Source organism: Paroedura picta, chromosome 1 (assembly GCF_049243985.1).
Source record: "Paroedura picta isolate Pp20150507F chromosome 1, Ppicta_v3.0, whole genome shotgun sequence".
NCBI classification, from domain to species: domain Eukaryota; kingdom Metazoa; phylum Chordata; class Lepidosauria; order Squamata; family Gekkonidae; genus Paroedura; species Paroedura picta.
The window spans coordinates 56,783,129-56,803,218 of NC_135369.1; the positions used below are offsets into that span (position 1 = coordinate 56,783,129).

The 20,090-nt window shown below is 44.2% G+C and overlaps 1 protein-coding gene across 1 annotated transcript in view; it reads right to left on the minus strand.

Annotated features, from left to right (window-relative positions):
- USH2A (usherin) overlaps positions 1 to 20,090 on the minus strand; it is a 684,687-nt gene that overhangs the window by 470,667 nt on the left and 193,930 nt on the right. The gene's annotated exons all lie outside the window — the stretch shown is intronic.

A 20,090-nucleotide genomic window follows, 5' to 3' on the forward strand; every position in this document is an offset into this window, starting at 1 on the left:
GCATTGGATTTTCACAAAGGAATATCCAGCTGCAAAAGCACATTGAAAGTGCATTATGCAACATGTGTGGAATAAGCCCATACAATGACTCATTACAACCCAAATGTATGAAACAGGTGTATTCCTGTATAGAACTGTGAGAGACTAAAGCCATTCCATATATAGAAAGGCACCTCCAGGGTCATATACTTCCAATCCCCTGCAGAATTCAGGCAATACACAACTACCTGCCCACCCACAGTGACCCAAATTCCATGCAAAGATCATCCCCCCCACACACACACACACAAATCCCTGGCCAGTCTGGCCTGATTCCAAAGTGGTGATTGGCATTTTCCTGGACATGTAAGAAAGGGCTGCAAGAGCCAAGCACCGAAGCAATCTCTTCCTGTCCACCTACTCACAATCTGCCTAAGTTCATAGAATCAGCATTTCTGTGAGGTGGCTATCTAGCCTCTGTTTAAAAAAGGAGAACCCATCACTTCCTGAGGAAGCCTGTTCTGCTGAGGAACTGCTCTGTCAGGAACTTCTTCCTGATGTTTAGCCAAAAGTTCTTTTGAATTAATTTCAACCCATATCAAAGCAAGACTGACTTTGCAGGGCTTGTTGATTCTTTTGGCTTTTGATTTCTCCCTCTTGAATAAAGAAACAGATGTGATCTCTTAGACCAGTGGTCTCCAACCCCCTGTCCAGAGACTGGTACTGGTCCGTAGATCAGTTGGTACCGGGCCATGGCTCTTCCTCGTCCTCCTCCCCGGCTGCTGCCTTGAGGGCTGCCCTGCCATTCTGCCGCGAGTTCACCTTGGTGCTTTCCAGTGGCTGCCATGGCTGGGGCTCCCTTAGGTGTGGCACTGGGCAGCTGCTGCTGGCGGCACCCCCCAGCAGGCAGCAGGAAGTCAGGGGCATTGGCGGGAAAGCAAGTGGAGCAGGGGCTCAGGCGGTGGCGACGTCCATCAGCAAAAAACTACCCCCCCACCTGGGGCTCAGTAAAATTGTCAAGCATTGACCACTCCCTGGTGATTAAAAGGCTATGCTGCCACCGTGACATTGCAGCAGGGCTTGTATGCACGGGGGCAGAGCTCCACCAACTGTGCCAGTGCCATGGCCCTACACACGAAACACAGGGCCGGAAGCGCCGGGAGTGCAGATAAGCCATGGCAGCAGCTGGGGGGGTGGAATTGGGGGCAGTGGGCCCCCACTGCAGGATGGTGGCGAGCAGCATGCTGCTCTCCCACCATGGCGGGGGTGAGGGGGTCACCCCTGTCAGCTCTGCGGAGTCACAGAGCAGGCAGAGGTGAGTGGCATCCCTGCAATTATACACGGGACTCCATCAGGCTGGCCCTCGCCTGTGCCCTTGAGAGTCCCAGGACTCTGGAAGAACCTGTGTTCCGTTAACAAATGTCTTCCAAGATCCTGGGTCGGGACACACTCATGCTGGTGGAAGCAATGTGCATAATTGGGGATTTTCCCCAATGCCCTGCCACCACCCACGCGGGCCTTCCGGCCCATGCATAATGGGTTTAAGTGAGGGATGCTATCCCAGGATAATAACAGATCATGTATGCAAGCTTCAAATGCCAATGACATGCAGAATAACTCCTACAAAGACACACAAAATAGACAGTTCCCACATGCATTTCATAGAGGTTTAAAGAGTAAAACAGTTACTACATTTTGACATCCTCCCAGGAGTTAATTGGAGACCTATGATTTCCATTGTTGTGTTCAACATAAACCTGGATTAAATATCAGCTTCTGTAGTACAAACATTGCACAGGCAAAAAGTAATTAAACCAATCAAGGGGAAAGACCATGGCTAGAGCTGGGTAAAATACAAATACATCAAAATTAAAGTCAGTGTAATGATCTGAAACACAGCAAATTTAGACAACAAGTACTCCGGCCAAGGCAGAATCTGAGCATATAAGATTAGAAGAGTTGAAGGCATGCAACAAAGTAGAAATTCTGCACTAAGGAAGGCGGCTTATTGATTAAGCTAAGCACATGATGAATAAAAGATTAGAAGTGATCTGAGATAGATAATAGAGGATAGCAGAGGTGTCAAATGAAGAGAAAGCAAAAAACTAATGGCTACAAAAATATGTACTAAACCAGTTTCCAAATTTTCCCATCATTGTACATATATATCTTTCTTGCTGCAAGGTTTTTTGCTTCATCCTCTTTGTGCTATTTTTATTTTTATTTTTAGTCCATCTTGTAAAACAGCAACAATTTTAAAAGCATCCTGTAATACCATAAAGGCTAAATGCTTCTGCCCACCCAAAATAAATCTGTTAGCTTTATGTCAACCACCATAAGGCCTTTGGGTTGTTCTGCCTGATATGGCCCTTCTTCTGCCTGAAGAGCAAGTGTAACCATGTTTAAATAAAAATAAATCAGAAATGTTATTTGATCAGGCCGCAATAAGCTGAACAAAAAGTTCAGCAAAAAAAAAAAAAAATCAAGTCAGGAACTTGATAAGAATTGCAAGTCATGACAAAAGTGCAAGCACAAGCTACATCCAACTTAACCCAAACTTGCACAGCAGAACAACAAACTCAGCAACAAATCTGCCAAATGTTAATGATTCAACCAAGGAAGCAATAATTGAAAGGAAGAAATATACAATATTTCATCTGGTAGGGTTTGCAGGGCCATTTCTCCTAATTATTCTTGACACAGTGACCTTCTTCAGCAGAGAAATAAAAACAGTTTGCTTCATTCAGAATGAATAAACTTGCTAAAGTTTGGGCTGGAAAACTATTTGGTGTGCGTGTGCGGAAAGTGACATCAAGCTGCAGCTGACTTATGCCGACCCCAAAGAGTTTTTGAGACAAGAGAGCAACAGATATGGTTTGCCATGGCCTGCCTCTGCATGTCAGTCCTGGACTTCCTTGATGATCTCCCATCCAAGGCACAACTAAGACCAACCCTGTTTAAGCTTCTGAGATCTGATACATTTGTTGAGATTCTGCTTACCTGGACCATCTGGGTCAGGCCATACTTGTGCAAAAAGTACTTCATTCGTATGAGGTGAAGAAGATTGTTGATAAGTATTTGACTGTTTTCATTACTGCAAGGCTACTATAGATAACATGTTTCCCATCTAATAATAATATTAATTTATTATTTGCAATATGTATATAAAAGAACATTCCCTTCCCAAATAATTCCTGTCTGCTATAATGTGTTTCTGTACTTAAAGGTTTCGTGCCATCTACTCCAATATTAGTTAAGATGATTTATCATCCCGATGCCACTTTCAACTATGTAAGAAGTTGCATACTTTATTGCATTCAGCCTCTGCTCACCTCTAAGATGCAAGTTTTTTTGCATTGTATGATTATTGTACTGTATGATTATTTCCCCTGTATTGTTTTAATGGGGGTTTATCAGGGTTACAGCTTTATCCATGCTGTGGCAAGGCCAGGGTCACCCACCTGGCTGCATGTGGGAGAGTGGGAATCAAACCCAGCTTGCCAGATTAGAAGCCACCACTAGAAATGGGCATGAGCCAACCCATGGGTCTCCACAAACCCATGGAATGGGGTAGTTTGTGCATCATGAACCGGGCTCGTATGGCCATGCCCCTGATGACCGAGCATGACGACATATAGGTATTACCCCTCTGTATGCGCTCACGGACTTTTGGGGGGGTGAAGTTTCCTCCCTCAGCACATGACCATAGATTGTGGAAAGTGTGCAAAAATCTCTCTTCCAGCATGGACAGGGCTTGGGAGGGTTGCCTTTTGGTTTCCATGGCTACTCCAATGATTACTCAGCTTGACTGTCACCCTCATGAGCCAAGACTAGTGATCCCTTTGGTTTCAATGAGAATGCCTTGCCCATGAGAGCTCATTGCGTTCTTTTGCTCATATGTATGGGCACCACTTGTCACCCTTGGGAGCTCTCAATGCCCATTTCAGTCATCATCCCTAGGTTTCGTCCATAGGAAACCTTGTTCCTCTATAAAACTATGACATGGGAAGATAGGTGGATGGATGAATGTGGGGGGGGGGGGGCGTGCCAGTCTGGGATTCGGGATTCGGGATTCATGACTTCTTCCTGACCCATGACCACCCACAAATCCAATGAACTTCTATTTTACAGGTTCATGCCCACCTCTAGCCGCCTCTCTTAACCACTACACTAAGCTGACTCTCTACACCAAGCTGACTTCATGCAGAGCCAGCATGACCTTAATGAAGTCTGAATAAGTTTGCCAGGTGAGCTCAAGTTGGAGGGAGATTATATACTGGAATGCTACTACTTTTATTCCATTCCATACAAGATATGCTCAACAACTGTTTGTCTGGTACCAGTAAATTCCACTGAATATATTTGAATGATAGCAATTCTATAATAAACTAGTAAATAAGTCCACTGCAGGCTGAATGCAGTGGGCGCTAGCGGGGCGAGGGAGTCTTGTGGGTCGGGAGGCGAGGGTGGGCGAGGGGCAGGAAGCGAGTGCGCGGCGGCAGGCCTGGTGTTTTCCCGTGGCGCGGTGTGGCCTACCGTGTCGTTCACTGAGGAGGCGATGGCGCAGGCGAGGGGTCCATCAGTTTGCATTGGGCGCAGACGGCGAAGCTCCAAGGCGCCATGTTCTCGATGTTCGGAGGACGGACGGGGCATGTTCGTGTGGCGGCGGGGGCGCAGTTGCGGGCAGCAGCGGTGCGGCGTGCAGCGATGGGGGGGTAGCTGTGTGGGCCAGTCCCGGACGTGTGGGCGGGGGACCAGCATTGTAGAGGCTGGCGGGGCTGGAGGCAGCGGGAGGAAGACAGCAGGCGGCCCTTGCTGTCTGGATAAGGAGGCGGCACGAGTTGGTGCAAGGATGGCGGGCGGCCTCGCAAAATCTGAAGGCGGTGTGAGGCGGCATGAGGACGGCGGGCAGGCTTTCCTGGGGGCGCAGTGCTGCAGTGGCCGTCCGCCCAGAAACCAAAGGAGGTAATGGCGGCGTGGGGGCGCAAAGCGCCTCCCAATTAGTCAGTCCTTTGGCAAGGGACCAATTTTGAGCCGCACTTTGCGCGGCTCGCAATTGGTCCGTCGCCGCCAGACTGACAATCGGAGGGGGACCGATTGTCAGTCCGGGGGAAGGGGCCTATCGGCACTCTTCCTCATCACGGACAGGGCCCACCCTCGGGGCCCTTACCAAATTATTTAATCCACTCCTCTAGGAGCGGGTTAAAGATACTAAAATGTTCATTGTGAGATAAAGCATACAAAACTGTAATAAACATTAACTTGCTTAACTTATAAGTACATCCTTTTCCAAACTGGGTACAAGATAAAGAATGAAAGCAGGCTTTCTCAGCCAGGATTTCATGAAGCCCTGGGGCTTCTTGATGGCCCTGGAAGGGTTTCACGAATGGTTTTATATAGGAGTTATATATATATATATATATATATATATATATATATATATATATATATATATATATATATATATATATATATATATATATATATATATATATATATATATATATATATATATATATATATATATATATATATATATATATATATATATATATATATATATATATATATATATATATATATATATATATATATATATATATATATATATATATAAGTCTCGTGAGGTCTCGCGGGAGCACGAGTGATCCCAAATTATCAGTTTGTCGATCTCCGTATCAAGTCAGCTTCCCCCACTGAACTCTCTCCAGCAAAGCTTTAAAGTCTTTTTTCTTAAGCTCTCTCTTTGTTTGGTTAGTGGGTATAATTAGCTGGGAGCCTCTCACTCGACGAAAGAAGGAATTCACTTGTAAATTGGTTGAGGAGGGAGGAGGGGAAGAGCTTGTGGGGAAAGAAAAGGGAAAGAAAAGGAAAAGCCAGAAAGCTTTCAATCCGTACTGTTGTAGACTTCAGCTCCTGTCAGTCTAGTAAAAGATGATCAGGGAAGAATGTAAGGTCAGCTGGTCATTTCAGGCTTATAAAGTTATTTACGACAAGGGCGCCATCATGACCTTAAGCACATGCCGCGGTTGATCCGGAGAGCTTTGTCTCCTCCCTCTCCACGGATCTGTAGGACCCTCAGGATGCCATTCCCCGGTTCCTGGGGCGACCGGCGAGCAGATTTGCGTATCTGCTCAGGTCAGCCAGGTGCGGTTGCTCCTGACCCTCAGCATGGCTTAAGAGCCGGACAGAAGCCCAGATGTTACGGCGCCATCTTCAGTCATTCCTTGGTCAGCTTTTTATCTACCTGAAATACTGACAGTAGAAGAATCTTTTCCCTTCGCCAGGTTTGACTATTGTCCTGTTCTTATGACACCTTGCCAATGCCTGTTTTTATAATGTCATCTTGCCAACGTCATCTTGCCAATGTACTTATAACGTCATCTTGCAAATGCTCATCTTGCCAATTAATTTATTACAACAAATGCAAAAAAAGTATCAACCTGGTGTGGAGACATTGCAGTTGTTGTAAATGTAAAATCATTGGGCATTATCCCACTGCTCTCTGTTCCATTATCTCTTGCCTCCTTCTTTGTACTCTGTGTGCTGTTGGTGATGGGGGAAGGAATATAGGGGACAAACTGCTGTCTCACGCAATAACCAGTATTCTAAAGGGGGAAGATGGGAGATGTACAAAGAGATCATGTTTTCCTGCAATAATTCAGGAAAAGAGTTGCTAACAGCCTCCAGAAGTTCTGTCAAGAGCAAGTATTTTCCTTCAACAAAAGTGAGAGCCAAGCCAGATGAGACATAAGAGATCTATGATGAAGGAAGATTAAGATCTTTCTACATGAAGGCACGGTAGTGGGGAACCACATCTCTGTGATCCCTCAACATTTTTATTTGCAAGTTGGAGGACCCACTTTGGATCACAGCTACAGAAGGGGGGGCAACATTTTTTATGTGGTAGCGAAACTGCACATCCTCATGGACTTGCACCTGACACTGGATTTTGTACCAGATTTTCTCAGTAGTGCACATTCCTAGTACACATTTCAGCAATTCCACGGGTATGATGTCAATGCCTGGGGCCTTGTTCTTTGACAATTGACTCAGAGCCCATTCAACTTCCTCCTCAAGTATGTCTAGTTCAAGTTCTATTTCTGTTTCATTTTCATTTTCAAGAGAGCAAACTTCTGCATGTGTACAGTTCTGTGTATTCCCACCATCTGTTCTTAATACTCTTTTGGTCAGTCAGTTCCTTCCCTTGTTTATCTTTGATAATGCTTTTGTGAGCAGAAAATGACATTTGGAACCTCTTTACTTGTGCAAAAGCATTTCTAGTGTGTCCTTTTTTGTAGTCTTCTTCTAACTACTTGCATTTCTGATCCGAGTAAGCTTCACTGTCTATTCTTGCTGCCCTTTGAAAATCTACATTTAATTTTCTTGCTTCCTTCCTTTTGCCTGCAGCTTTTGCTGCTTTCCTATGTTCGGCTATTCTTATAGTTTCATCTGAGAACCATTTAGATCTTTTTTCTGGCTTCTTGTGTTTAACTGCTGTTTCAACAACAGTTGATTTAATTTCTTCCCTCAGTTCATAAGGCATCTTCTCTGTTGCATCCAATAGGTGAAATCAATCTTTCACCTTCACTGCATATGTGAGTGGAATATTATTTAAATAGAACTTCCTTAACCCCGAAGCCTTCTTGATGTTGTTGTTGTTGTTGTTATTATTATTTGGATTTATAACCCACCACTCGCCTAAGGCTCGTGGCGGGTAACAGCATATAACCCCCCCCCCGATAAAAACCCCTAATACATAAAAAACATCCTAATACATAAACACATCAACCAACCCAACACGGCAACATTACCCAAGGAGGAGACCAGGGATAGCCTAAAAGGACTGCAGAAGAGGGGGACCCGATCTCACCAGGTGGCGCCGGCCTCAGCCATAAGCCTGATGGAAGAGCTCCATTTTCCAGGCCCTGCAGAAAGCTGGTCAATCCCACAGGGCCTGCAGCTCTTCCGGGAGCTCATTCCACCAGGTAGGGGTCAGGGTCAAGGCCAGACGTGTCTCCCGAGGGCCGGGAACCACCAACAAGTTAGTCCCCATGGAGCGTAAGGCCCTGTGGGGGGGCATAGGGCATCAAGCGGTCCCTCAAGTATGTGGGTCCCAGACCGCGGAGGGCCTTAAAGGTTAAAACCAAAACCTTGAACCTGATCCAGCTAGCAACTGGTAACCAATGCAGCTGCCTCAGCACCAGCTGGATGTGGGTCCTCCAAGATGTTCCTGTGAGAACCCTAGCAACTGCATTTTGCACCAGCTGCAATTTCCAGATCAGGCGCTAGGGTAGGCCCGCATAGAGGGAGTTACAGAAATCTTTTCTGTAGGTGACCATCACATGGATCACTGTGGCCAGGTGGTCAGGAGACAGGTAGGGCACTAGTAGCTGGGTCTGGCGAAGATGTAAGAAAGCCTGGCCCGCTACCTTCTTGACCTGGGCCTCCAATCTTAACGAGGCATCCAAGGTCACACCCAAATTCCTGGCTTGGGACATGATGGTGAGTTGCGTCCCAGCCAGGGTGGGTAGTCACGCTTCCTGATCTGTTTTAGAGTATGTTGTAGAGTATTGTTTTGATTTTAGCCAATAAGAGTTCATTATCTGAACTCCAATCAGCACCTGGATATGTTTTGACAGCAAGGACTGAACTCGACCATCTTCAACTGAATAAGATATAGTTGATTTGGTTCTGGTATAGTCCATTTGGCAATGTCCAAGTGTATACGTCATGTTTATGCTGTTTGAAGCAAGTGTTCATGATGCAAAATGGATCTTCATGACAAAACTGTGCCAGACGATCACTTGCGTCATTCCATTCTCCAAGTCTGAAGCTGCCAATGATGTCTCTCTCTGCTTGTGTGCCATCTTTTGCATTAAAGTCACCCATTATTTAAATTAAATCCTTCTTGGGTTCTTGTTTTAAAGTATCTTGAATGGCAGTATAGAAGATTTCAATTTCCACCCTTTGCATCAGTTGTCAGAGAATATAGAAGGACAGCTGTGATATTCATTGGCTTGGCACAAATTCAGGTTGTCATGATTCGATCATGGAAATAGCTAATGAAGTGGTACTTTTTGATGAAGCAGCAGATCACATACGTAAATAGTAATATTGAAGTCAATCTGTATAGATTTACAGTGCAGGCAATGAAGCTAAATCTAAAAGTAGTTTATGTGGAATACTCCATGTCAGGTCCTAAATATGGAGAGAAGGTACTGAGGCCCAGAAACCTAGGGGACATAGCTCAGGTTCCAACCTTGTTCCCAGGAAGATTATAAAAGTTTTGTTCATGATTCATGAATCTGTATATATGAGTATGATAGCATCATAAGGGAAAAACAAAAGCCAACATAGAGCAAGATTCTGGAACAATAAAAACGGATTTGGGGGAAGCCACTGATCTTGACACCATGTTCCAGAGCAGTTTCTGGAGGAGATGCCTGAAAATACACAAGCCTTATAGATCCAGTATTTCAACAATCATATATTGCACAGCACCCTTTGGTACACTTAATAAAAATCATTCACTGCTCAATAACAGAGTCTTCAACTATATATTTTAACTATTCATTATGTTGTTATATTCAGTTACTATTTTGGAACTTTCAATGTAATTTTGCTCATTTTTTAAAGGCAATAGCAATACTATGGAAGCCAGCCCAGGGGAGAGCAATAGCTAGATCATAGACTCTGTTTAAATCAATACCAAAGACTCAAAACCATTGATTACCATCCAGTGCTATAAAAATCTAACTGATTGTTTTCTTTTTAAAAATGCAAGTGAACTAGCCAAAAACTGGCCAAACTGATGTATAATTATTTAAATTAAGTTTATCTCAACCACAAATGGTGGTAATTAACCATTTATGGAGATATGTTGGGACTGTAAAATACTAAAAGTATTTTTCATCTACAATTTTAAGAATTCACAAGTTCAGTTTGCTAGTTTCCTATTTTAATTCTCAATTAAATTTAAAAACATTGCAGACTTAATTCCAGAAGTAAAAAGGTAAAGGTAAAGGTATCCCCTGAACAAGCACTGGGTCATGTCTGACCCTTGGTGTGACGCCCTCCAGCGTTTTCATGGCAGACTCAATACAGGATGGCCTTGCCAGTGCCTTCCCCAGTCATTACCATTTACCCCCCAGCAAGCTGGGTACTCATTTTACCGACCTCGGAAGGATGGAAGGCTGAGTCAACCTTGAGCCGACTGCTGGAATTGAACTCCCAGCCTCGTGGGCAGAGCTTTCAGACTGCATGTCTGCTGCCTTACCACCCTGCGCCACAAGAGGCTTGTAATTCCAGAAGTAGAGAGCACCAATTTCATGCAACCTGTCTTTCTGTCTCTATAGACAGAAAGGTGGACTGATTATGCTACTTTCTCTATTCTACATTACAGTTCAATTTTTTAAATTGAAATGTGTTGTGATAAAAGAAAAATATACTAACAACCAGGAATCTGCAAGGGCTTCTGGGAGGCACCAAACTTTCCTAAATCTGCCTCTCTATTTTCCCTTTTAGCAGTCCTCCTATCTTCTTCCCTTTCTTTGTTTTCTTCTCTCCTTCCTGCCCATACACCAACCTTCCTTTTAACTGTCTGTTGCTCCACTTCAGTTTCAAAGCATTTATGACCCACATTCTCCCCAAATGGGCCCCAAAATAGCTTATATTGTTTGGCTCTCTTTTATTTTGTACCACTCAATCCTGAGGGAGAGTAACAGGCCCAAAGTCAGAATCTAAGTCACACAAAGCTGGAAGAGACTACAAAGGGCCATCCAGTCTAGTCCCCCCCACACACACCCCTTCTCAGGGACTTATTATTATTATTATTATTATTATTATTATTATTATTATTATTATTATTATTATTATTATTATTATTATTATTATTATATTTATTTCCCGCCTCTCCTGACAGGCTCAAGGTGGGTCACAACAACTGACCCCATTACAATTCCCATTAAAACATCAAACTACTAACATGATGGCTAAAAATCCCATCCCTCCCCCAATTATCAAAGAGGTGAAGAGGAAAGGATGGGGGAGTAGCGTACACTCCAACTCCTGGGAGGGGAGCGATGTCCCTGATTCGCTGACCCCAGCTTCAACCATAGACCTGGTGGAAGAGCTCTGTTTTACAGGCCCTGCAGAAAGCTGACAAATCCTGTAGGGCCCGCAGTTCACCCAGGAGCTCATTCCTCCAAGTAGGGGCCAGGACCGAAAAGGCCCTGGCCCTTGTCGAGGCTAGGCGTACGTCCCGGGGGCCCGGGACAACCAGTAAATTCATACCCACAGAACGAATGGCTCTGTGGGGGACATAAGTAAGCAAGCAGTCCTGTAGGTAGGCAGGACCCAGGCCGCGTATGGCCTTAAAGGTTAATACCAGTACCTTGAACCTGACCCAGAAACAGACAGGTAACCAGTGCTCTCTCAGCCTCACCCACCTGGCCCTTAGTGAGTTGTACAAGTGACATAGTAGAATCATAGATCCCAGCCCAGCAACAACCAAAGGTGTCCTCTCTTCCAATGCAGGGGGAGGGGGATAAGCATATGCTGGGAAGCCAAAACATCCTTAGAAACTGCCCTTCCACCCCCACTCTCTCTCTCTCTCTCTCTCTCTCTCTCTCTTTTTTTTTTTTTTTACAAAAAACAAGGTTTAAAGGCTGGTAACATTGCTTTCATTGCCTTTCAACCCCCACAATGGCCACAAAAATCTCAGACACTTCTTAAAGCTACATGAACCATTTCTATTAAGGTGGAGGGTTAATCTCCCAATTTAATTTTTAAAAATATAGAGTTCATTTTTCTGAAAATCTGAGGTTTTTTTCAAGTTTCTAGAAAGATTTGTCTTACCTGCTCAAGTGGAATGTACTGAGAAATAGCTATAATCATGTCATAAATTACATACATACCTTCTTAATAACATTGCCCATAAGCTTTCTTGTGCTTTCTTTTCATATTTTATTTTTATGCTAATACTTGCATTCTGAATGCTACTGTTTGTTTTGCATCAATAAAGGTAAAGGTAAAGGTAAAGGTATCCCCTGTGCAAGCCTGACCCTTGGGGTGACGCCCTCCAGCGTTTTCATGGCAGACTCAATACAGGGTGGTTTGCCAGTGCCTTCCCCAGTCATTACCGTTTACACCCCAGCAAGCTGGGTACTCATTTCACCGACCTCGGAAGGATGGAAGGCTGAGTCAACCTTGAGCCGGCTGCTGGGATTGAACTCCCAGCCTCATGGGCAGACAGCTTCAGAGAGCATTTCTGCTGCCTTACCACCCTGCGCCACAAGATATCAATTCCTCCTAAGAATATCAGAATATCAGAAAAAAGGAAAGTCAAACTCATGGATCACACAAATATATAAGATTTATTCTATATTATTCAAGACACTGAAGTGATGATAGTTATTTTTCCAATCTATATTTGATTTCACCATACAGTACTGAAACAGGTAGGATAAAATATAATAATGGGTTTCAAAGCTGCAACCAAAAATCATTTAAAAACGAATACTGCTGAAAATTTACCTAAAACATAAGGCAAATGTGAAGATCATTAAGTAAAGGATCTCATTCATTTTAAAAGTTTCCACAATACCTACAAAGCTTCTCAAGTGGCTCATGCACTACACCTGGCTGTCACTGAAATTTCGTTAAATTAAATTTTAAACCAACAAAATAATTTTTTACTTGCTGACAGAAGTCAGAAACATAAAAAGTGGGTGACTTTGGAGAAAGACAGAGTTTCAGTGCTGCAACACTTCCTGAGTTGTTACGTGCCTCATCTCAGAAGATAGGGCACCCAAAGCTGGCTCTCAGAGGATGACCGTAGCAGTCAAGTAGGTTCATAAGGAAGTAACTGGTCCTTCAGGTATGCTGATCCCAAGCAATGTAGGGGAGTAAAGGTCAACACCAACACTATGAATTGTGCCCAGCAACAGACTAGAAGTCAGTGTAGTTGGGCCAAGATCAATGATTCCTATGACCCTCTCTGGTAAACATCCATGCTGTAGCATTCTATACCAATGGAAGTTTCTGAACACTTTTCATGGACGACAACCCCCCACCCCCATGTAGAATGCATTGCACTAATCTATTCTAATGCATGTACTACAGTGGCCAGATTATTATTATTATTATTATTATTATTATTATTATTATTATTATTATTATTATTATTATTATTTGATTTATTTCCCGCCACTCCCTACAGGCTTGTGGCGGGTAACAATAGTCTTAAAATCCCCCATTAAAACCCCTGTTAAAAGACTATAAAAATACCCAACACGGCGGAAAATACCAGTCTTCCCTACATGAACAAGGGCACTGGGGGATGGAGGGTGATGATGGGGGGCAATGTTCTTCCTTGCCAATCCCAGCCTCAACCATAGACCTGGCGGAAGAGCTCCGTTTTACAGGCCCTGCGGAACGCAGACAGATGTTTCTACCCCAGAAAGACCAATAACTGCTTGAAGCTGGTAAAAGGCATTCCTGGCTACAGCTGCCATCTGCTTAACCTGGATCCAGAATTACTCCCAAGCTGTTCCTTCAAGGAGAGTACAACCACACCCAGCATGTCTTGTCCCCATTGGATTTACTGCTCTCCAGTAGATATTCCATCTTATCAGGGTTAAGCTTTAGTTTATTAGCCTTCTCTCATTCCAATATTGCCTTCAGGCACTGGTTCAGGGTTTCTATAGTCTTTCTGGGATCAGCTGGAAGCACAACATACAGCTGAGTTTGATCCACGTATTATAGAAAATATACTCCAAATTTCTGGATGACCGCATTCAGCAATTATACTTTCATATGTTGAAATTATGTGGGATTCCACAAACAACAGGATATGCAGCAGCCCTGAGCACCACCTTCAGAAACTTGCTGCCCAGGTAGGATATATTTGCACTATATATACTCATAAAAAGGCAAAGTTACCATGTAGAAGCTTTACATTGCAAAACTTTTGTGATTTTTTTTCACACACTGATCTGTATAGCATAATGTAGCCACAGCTAAATCCTGACTGATGGTTTTGACAAAAATAGCATTGTTCAGTCTATGATCTGATTGATTTTAGGCCATAAGTACTTAAACCTAATAAGGACAACAAATTTAATCCTCCATCACCACTTTTAAACGTTAGCAATCACTCAGTTGATAAGACTCATCATAGTTAGACAAGATATTAATTTGATCTTTCTGAAAGATCAATTAGAGGATGAAACATGCCCTGATAATATTCAAAGGAACATTTCCTGGTGATATTCATGACAGACAATTGGAATCAATGGATGTCTTCACTTACATGTTTGTTCAATACTCTACTTGGTAGTTCCATCATGACTGCCCTTTGTGAAAACCGCAAGGCAGGAATAAGAAAACCACAACTTGTAAGCAGTGTAAAGGCAGGCAGCATTTCAGAATGTCAGAAGCACTGGTGTATAATGATTTACCCTCTTGACATAGCAGAGGTAATGTGGTGCAGCATACACAGACAAAGGACGACTAGATTCAGATCTCCATTCTGGCACAAAAAAAGAATTGAGTGACCTTTGGCCAATGATAGCGTTTTAGCTTCATCTACTTTACAGGATTGTTGTGAGAATAAAATGGCATATTCTTTTGCTCCTTAGGAGAGGAGAGGGATATAAATGTAACCAACAAAATACATCTCACAAAGCTGTATAACAGAATCTCACAAAACATGAATTCTATCGCATAAAAGTAGGGATGTGCACTACTATAGCTATTAGATTATTTAACATCTATATGCGTCCCCTGGCTCAGCTGGTACGGAGTTATGGGCTTGGGTGTCACCAGTACGCTGATGATACCCAGCTCTATCTCTTGATGGATGGCCGGCCAGATCTCCCCCCAGAAAAATTCGCCAGTTGTTTGGAAGCAGTGGCTGGATGGATCAGGAAGAGCCGCCTGAGACTCAACCCCTCTAAGACGGAGGTCCTTTGGCTAGGCCGAAGGGAGCAGGAACAGGAAGCGCGTCTTCCCTGCCTGGACGGGGTACAATTGTCATCTGTGCCCCAAGCCAGGAATTTGGGAGTGATTCTGGATGCCTCACTTTCCATGGAGGCCCAGGTCACTAAGGTAGCCCGGACGGCGTTTCTCCATCTACGCCAAGCTCGGCTACTAGCGCCCTACCTGCCCCCGGAACACCTGGCCACTGTGATCCATGCAACGGTTACTTCTAGATTAGACTTCTGTAACTCGCTCTACGCGGGCCTACCCTTGTCTCTAACCCGGAAGTTACAGCTGGTACAGAATGCAGCTGCACGGGTCCTCACTAAATCATCTTGGAGGTCCCATGTTCAGCCTCTGCTGAAGCAGCTGCACTGGTTGCCAGTTTGTTTCCGGATCAGGTTCAAGGTTTTGGTATTAACCTTTAAGACTATACGCGGCTTGGGTCCTGCATACTTGAGGGACCGCCTATCTCCTTATGCCCCCCGCAGGGCACTTCGCTCTGCAGGTAAGAATCTGCTGATGATCCCAGGACCCCGGGAGGCACGCCTGGCCTCGACAAGGGCCAGGGCCTTTTCGGTCCTGGCCCCTACCTGGTGGAATGAGCTCCCTGAAGAGCTGCGGGCCCTGTTGGAGCTCTCTGAGTTCCGCAGAGCCTGCAAAACGGAGCTCTTCCGCCAGGCGTTTGTCTAAGGCCGGGTGATGGCCTGGGGCTAAGATCGGACCCCTCTCCCCGGAGGGGGGAGGCCAGTACTAGACTGACCTGGTTCCCCAGAGTGTTCCATCCTATGCCCAATTATCCTCCGTTCCCTTCTGCTCATCCAGTGGGCCTGTACGGGAATAGTTTTAATAGCCATCATTGTGACTTAGTCATTGTTTTAATGGGGTTTTAATGGGGAATTTTAATGGTTAATATATTGTATCTGTATTAAAATGTTGTGAACCGCCGCGAGCCGGTTTCCGAGAGCGGCGGTCATACAAATCAAATAAATAATAATAATAAAAATAATTATTTAGATATCTGCTCTGCAAGCCATTAAATCTTTAATTGCCAAATTCATACCATGCTCAGTAATTGCTACATATAGGCAATTTTAAATGAAAACTCTTTGTAGCAGATACATTCCTATTTGTTTAGGCCACGTAGCCCTATATTCAAGCATTGAATCAGTAGAGTTTGTTTTCACTGCTGACACATTGATACTCGCATATACTTGTAATACATGCCCCAGTGCTGGACCTTCACTGGCTGGGGACAATGCTATCCTCTTGCTCCAGATCTCCCATGGGGCAGAGGCAGTAGCTGAGAAAAAAAAAAACGCACATCCATAGACGAACTGTAGCACATTCATTGCATGGAGAAGATCCTAGTTTCAATCCACCTTTTTTCTGCTCAGCTCTCAGGGCAGCAGCTTTTGAGAAACACCCTATTCTTTTCAAGTCCATGTGGAATAGCGGCAAGTCAGAGCACACAGTCCTGGTTTAGATGGACTAATGGCATGACTGTGAAAGGCAACTTCACAGCTTCATATTTTTAAGTCTTGAAAATGATCTTAACACATACAGTTTAGGAGCATTTTCAATTTAATCTTCAAGATCCAATCCAGGAACTAATCTTAGAATCCTGCTGTGAATTTTGTGTTCCCTACCTAAATCTAAAATGGCACCTGGTTGAGTCATCTGTGTGCATGCAGCCAAGTGCGAGAACACTGTCCATCACAATTTTCTGCAATTTTTAATGCTATCTCCCCTATCATAATATCTCTGTGTTCAAAAAGCTCTACAGAATGTTGATTGATAGAAACAAGAATGTCTCAATTTGGCACTAGATTCTGAGATTACTTTAGAAATGTATTTCAAGAACCATGATATCCTGTATAGCAGGACTACCAAGGGCAGATACAGAAAGATATTCCTCACTATAGATTTAGGCCTATTTTTAAAGAAACAAAGGCTAAATGAAAAGACAAAAAAAGCAAGTGCTTGATATGGATTTTTAAAAAACGTTGTCTCCAGTTAACAAAACCATGGCTGTTTTAGAGGGAAGATATTACCACAGTAATGCCTCCTGTTCAGGGTCAGCTTGGCGTATTTGTAGTATAAGTCCCTGTTGTGCACGTTAGAAAATGCCTTAAGATGTTTTGTTTACAAAGAGTACAGCTCACTTTGTTGTACTGGATCACTCCTTCTCTGTCTTCAGGCTTCTTGGGATTAAGAAAGCGGAAGAAAGGAAATGTCTTGTTTGAGAAGGATCTCTGAATTCATTTTATGTGCAAGGCCAAGTCTTGCTAAAAAGTGTTCTAAGAAAAATGAAGGGAGTACCTAATAGTGTTGTAAATGGAAGGAAAGTGGAAGGAAAGTAAAATAATTGATCAGAATGTTCTTCACAGAGGCAGAATTCTGATCCACCATCCTTGCTCATGCCATTTATCTCCATAACTGCTTACATAGAAGGATCTGTGCACCAGGCAGGGCTGTCAGTAATAGCCTAGAACCGGCATGAGTCCAGAAGGGCATGGGAACATGCAGGGGTGCCATCAACCCAAAGATGAAGGTGTATTGTTTTTGTTTTTTTGTCTTCTCCCATCAGCGCTCCACTCTCCCTTGAATATAAAAGTCTATAGTAATGAATGTATTGTTCAACATAGTATGCTTTTAGCCCCTGTTTAGTTGACTGAATTGGAACCTTAATAGTACAGGTAGCAAAGTGTTGTGGCACTCCTTAACAGAAACAGGCTTTCAGTCTGACTTTGCCAGAGATAAAATAGTTGATTACATGCAAACAACTTTCTCATGTATGAAATATGCAGATGTTGACTTATTTCTTTAATGTGTATTAAACTGTTGCAACGTAGAGGACTGTGGCAGGTGGTGTGACACTCCATGATTGCTATCGCTCTTTCCCTAGTTAGTGACTCATTATATAAAGTGAAGGGATTCTACCTGTGCCATGATGTCATGCTCTCACTACTTTTTGGCAGACGGGAGATTACAAGAAGCTTCAGTTGTATAATATACGGGAGATTACAAGAAGCTTCAGTTGTATAATATATTGTCTATTCAGTGGTCCCCAACCCCCGGGCTGGGGACTCTGACCAGTCCATAGATCAGTCAGTACTGGGCCACAGCTCCTCCTTGTCCTCCTCCCTGGCTACTACCTCAGGGGCTGCTGTGCTACTCTGCCGCCAGTTCACCTTTGGTGCTCTCCAGTGGCTGCCATGGGCTGGGGCTCCCCCTTGGCGTTGCACTGCACATCTGCTGCTGGCAGCGCCCCCAGTGGGTGGTGGTAAGTTAGGGGCACCAGCAGGAAAGCAAGTGGAGCAGGGGCTCAGGCGGCAACGTCCATCGCCAAAAGACTACCACCCCCTCTGGAACTCAGTAAAATTGTCAAGTGCTGACTGGTCCCCAGTGATAAAAAGGTTGAGGACCACTGGTATATATTAATACCAAAGTCGACCAGATCTTAGGAGAGTTAAACCAGTGGCTGGTGCTGTGCCTGTTTCTGGATTGGGGTCCCCCCCCCATCGAGTCCACATTTTAAATAATCTGAAGGAAAGATTTTCACACTTAAAATTGCTCATCCAGTTACCTGTCCAGTTGGGACAGGCAAAAACAGCCCAATTTGAGTTTTCTGGAGGTGGGAAATGAGCTGCCTCACTGAACTCCATAGACCTTATGTTGATTAAATGTGGACTATCAGCTACAGTACAGAGTTTACACATGCCATTTATTATTTATCATATGCCATTTGTATAATATAACCAGTAGATCATGATAGTTTGGTTGCCAGGGGTTACGTGGGCTGTCATTCCTCCACCGCGGACTGGCACAGCTGTGCCAACCCTCCCTGACACTCCTGCATAGAACATGGCATCAGAGAGAAAGCCAGGTCAAGCCTTGCAAAGCATAATGGGAGAGCAACTAAAATCCACCTCTTGCTCTCAAGTAGGACTTGGATCTAGGCTTTCCCAACCCACTTTGTCAGCACACCTGGCACAAAGGCACCCCACCCAAAACACCCCTCCACCCAGCCAAGCACATTGTCTTGTAAACGGAATTGGCCACCCTCTTTCAACACCAAATCTACTCCAAGGTTTGGTCTTTCTCCTTTCCCTTATCACTATCCCCAGGCACAAGCAATCATCCAGGATTTGCCAGAATTGGGCCATCAGCCATTCTAGATAGGAAATATTCCCAGCAGCTAGTTTTTGTTTCAGCAACCCGTTTGTTTGTTGGGACCTGGCCACAATCATTACTGGCATCAAACGCTTTGTCCAACCCCTTGACAAGGTAGGATCAGCCCCCTATAACCTCAGGTCACAAATTTCCTTTAAATATTGGGCTCCTGCAGCCACAAAGTGCAGTCAGTTTCCAGGCCACAGAAATGCTGTCCAACACTCATCTTGATCCCTCATCCATCACCCCATATCGCTTACCTGGACCTCCGGAACTCTGCTCCTTCAGAAGCAATCAACCCTTAGTATAGGTTCCATCCCCATAAGCATTTTCCCTGTGTGCTAGTGGCTAGGAATGTATATTTCTGTGCTACAGTGTGCATGTGTTGTCTTTTGTCTTTCGTGTGTGTTAATAAAATCCTTCCATGTTTAGATCATTGTCTGCCTCGGCTCTATCTCAGTGACATAATTACCCGGTAAACTGTGCAATGAAAGATCTCACGTTATGCCACGTTGCCTCTTGGTGGCTCTACTAGCTGATTAACTACAATTAAATTTAGACACATGTCCTTACATACACACATTTGTCATAACACAGGCAAAAGATATTTGGAGGTTGCCATTGACTGCCCCCACATCATGACCCTGGTATTCCTTGGAGGTCATCCTTCCAACTGCTAGCTAGGGCTGACCCTGCTTAGCTTCCAAGATCTGACAGGACTGGGCATGCCTGGGCAATCCAGGTCAAATTACACATGCCAAAGTGTACAGCATGGCAATGTATAAATATTTACTGGTCCTGGAGGTGGGGACAGCATGTGGATGGGTATGGAAGCAAGACATGCCATTTAATTTTCCCCTCACAAAAGCCACCACTGCCCTAAGTTCCCAGCGGCTGTTGCGGGAGTGGGGGGCCTGGAGCACAAAGAGCGCACTGTGGTGGACGTGCTCACT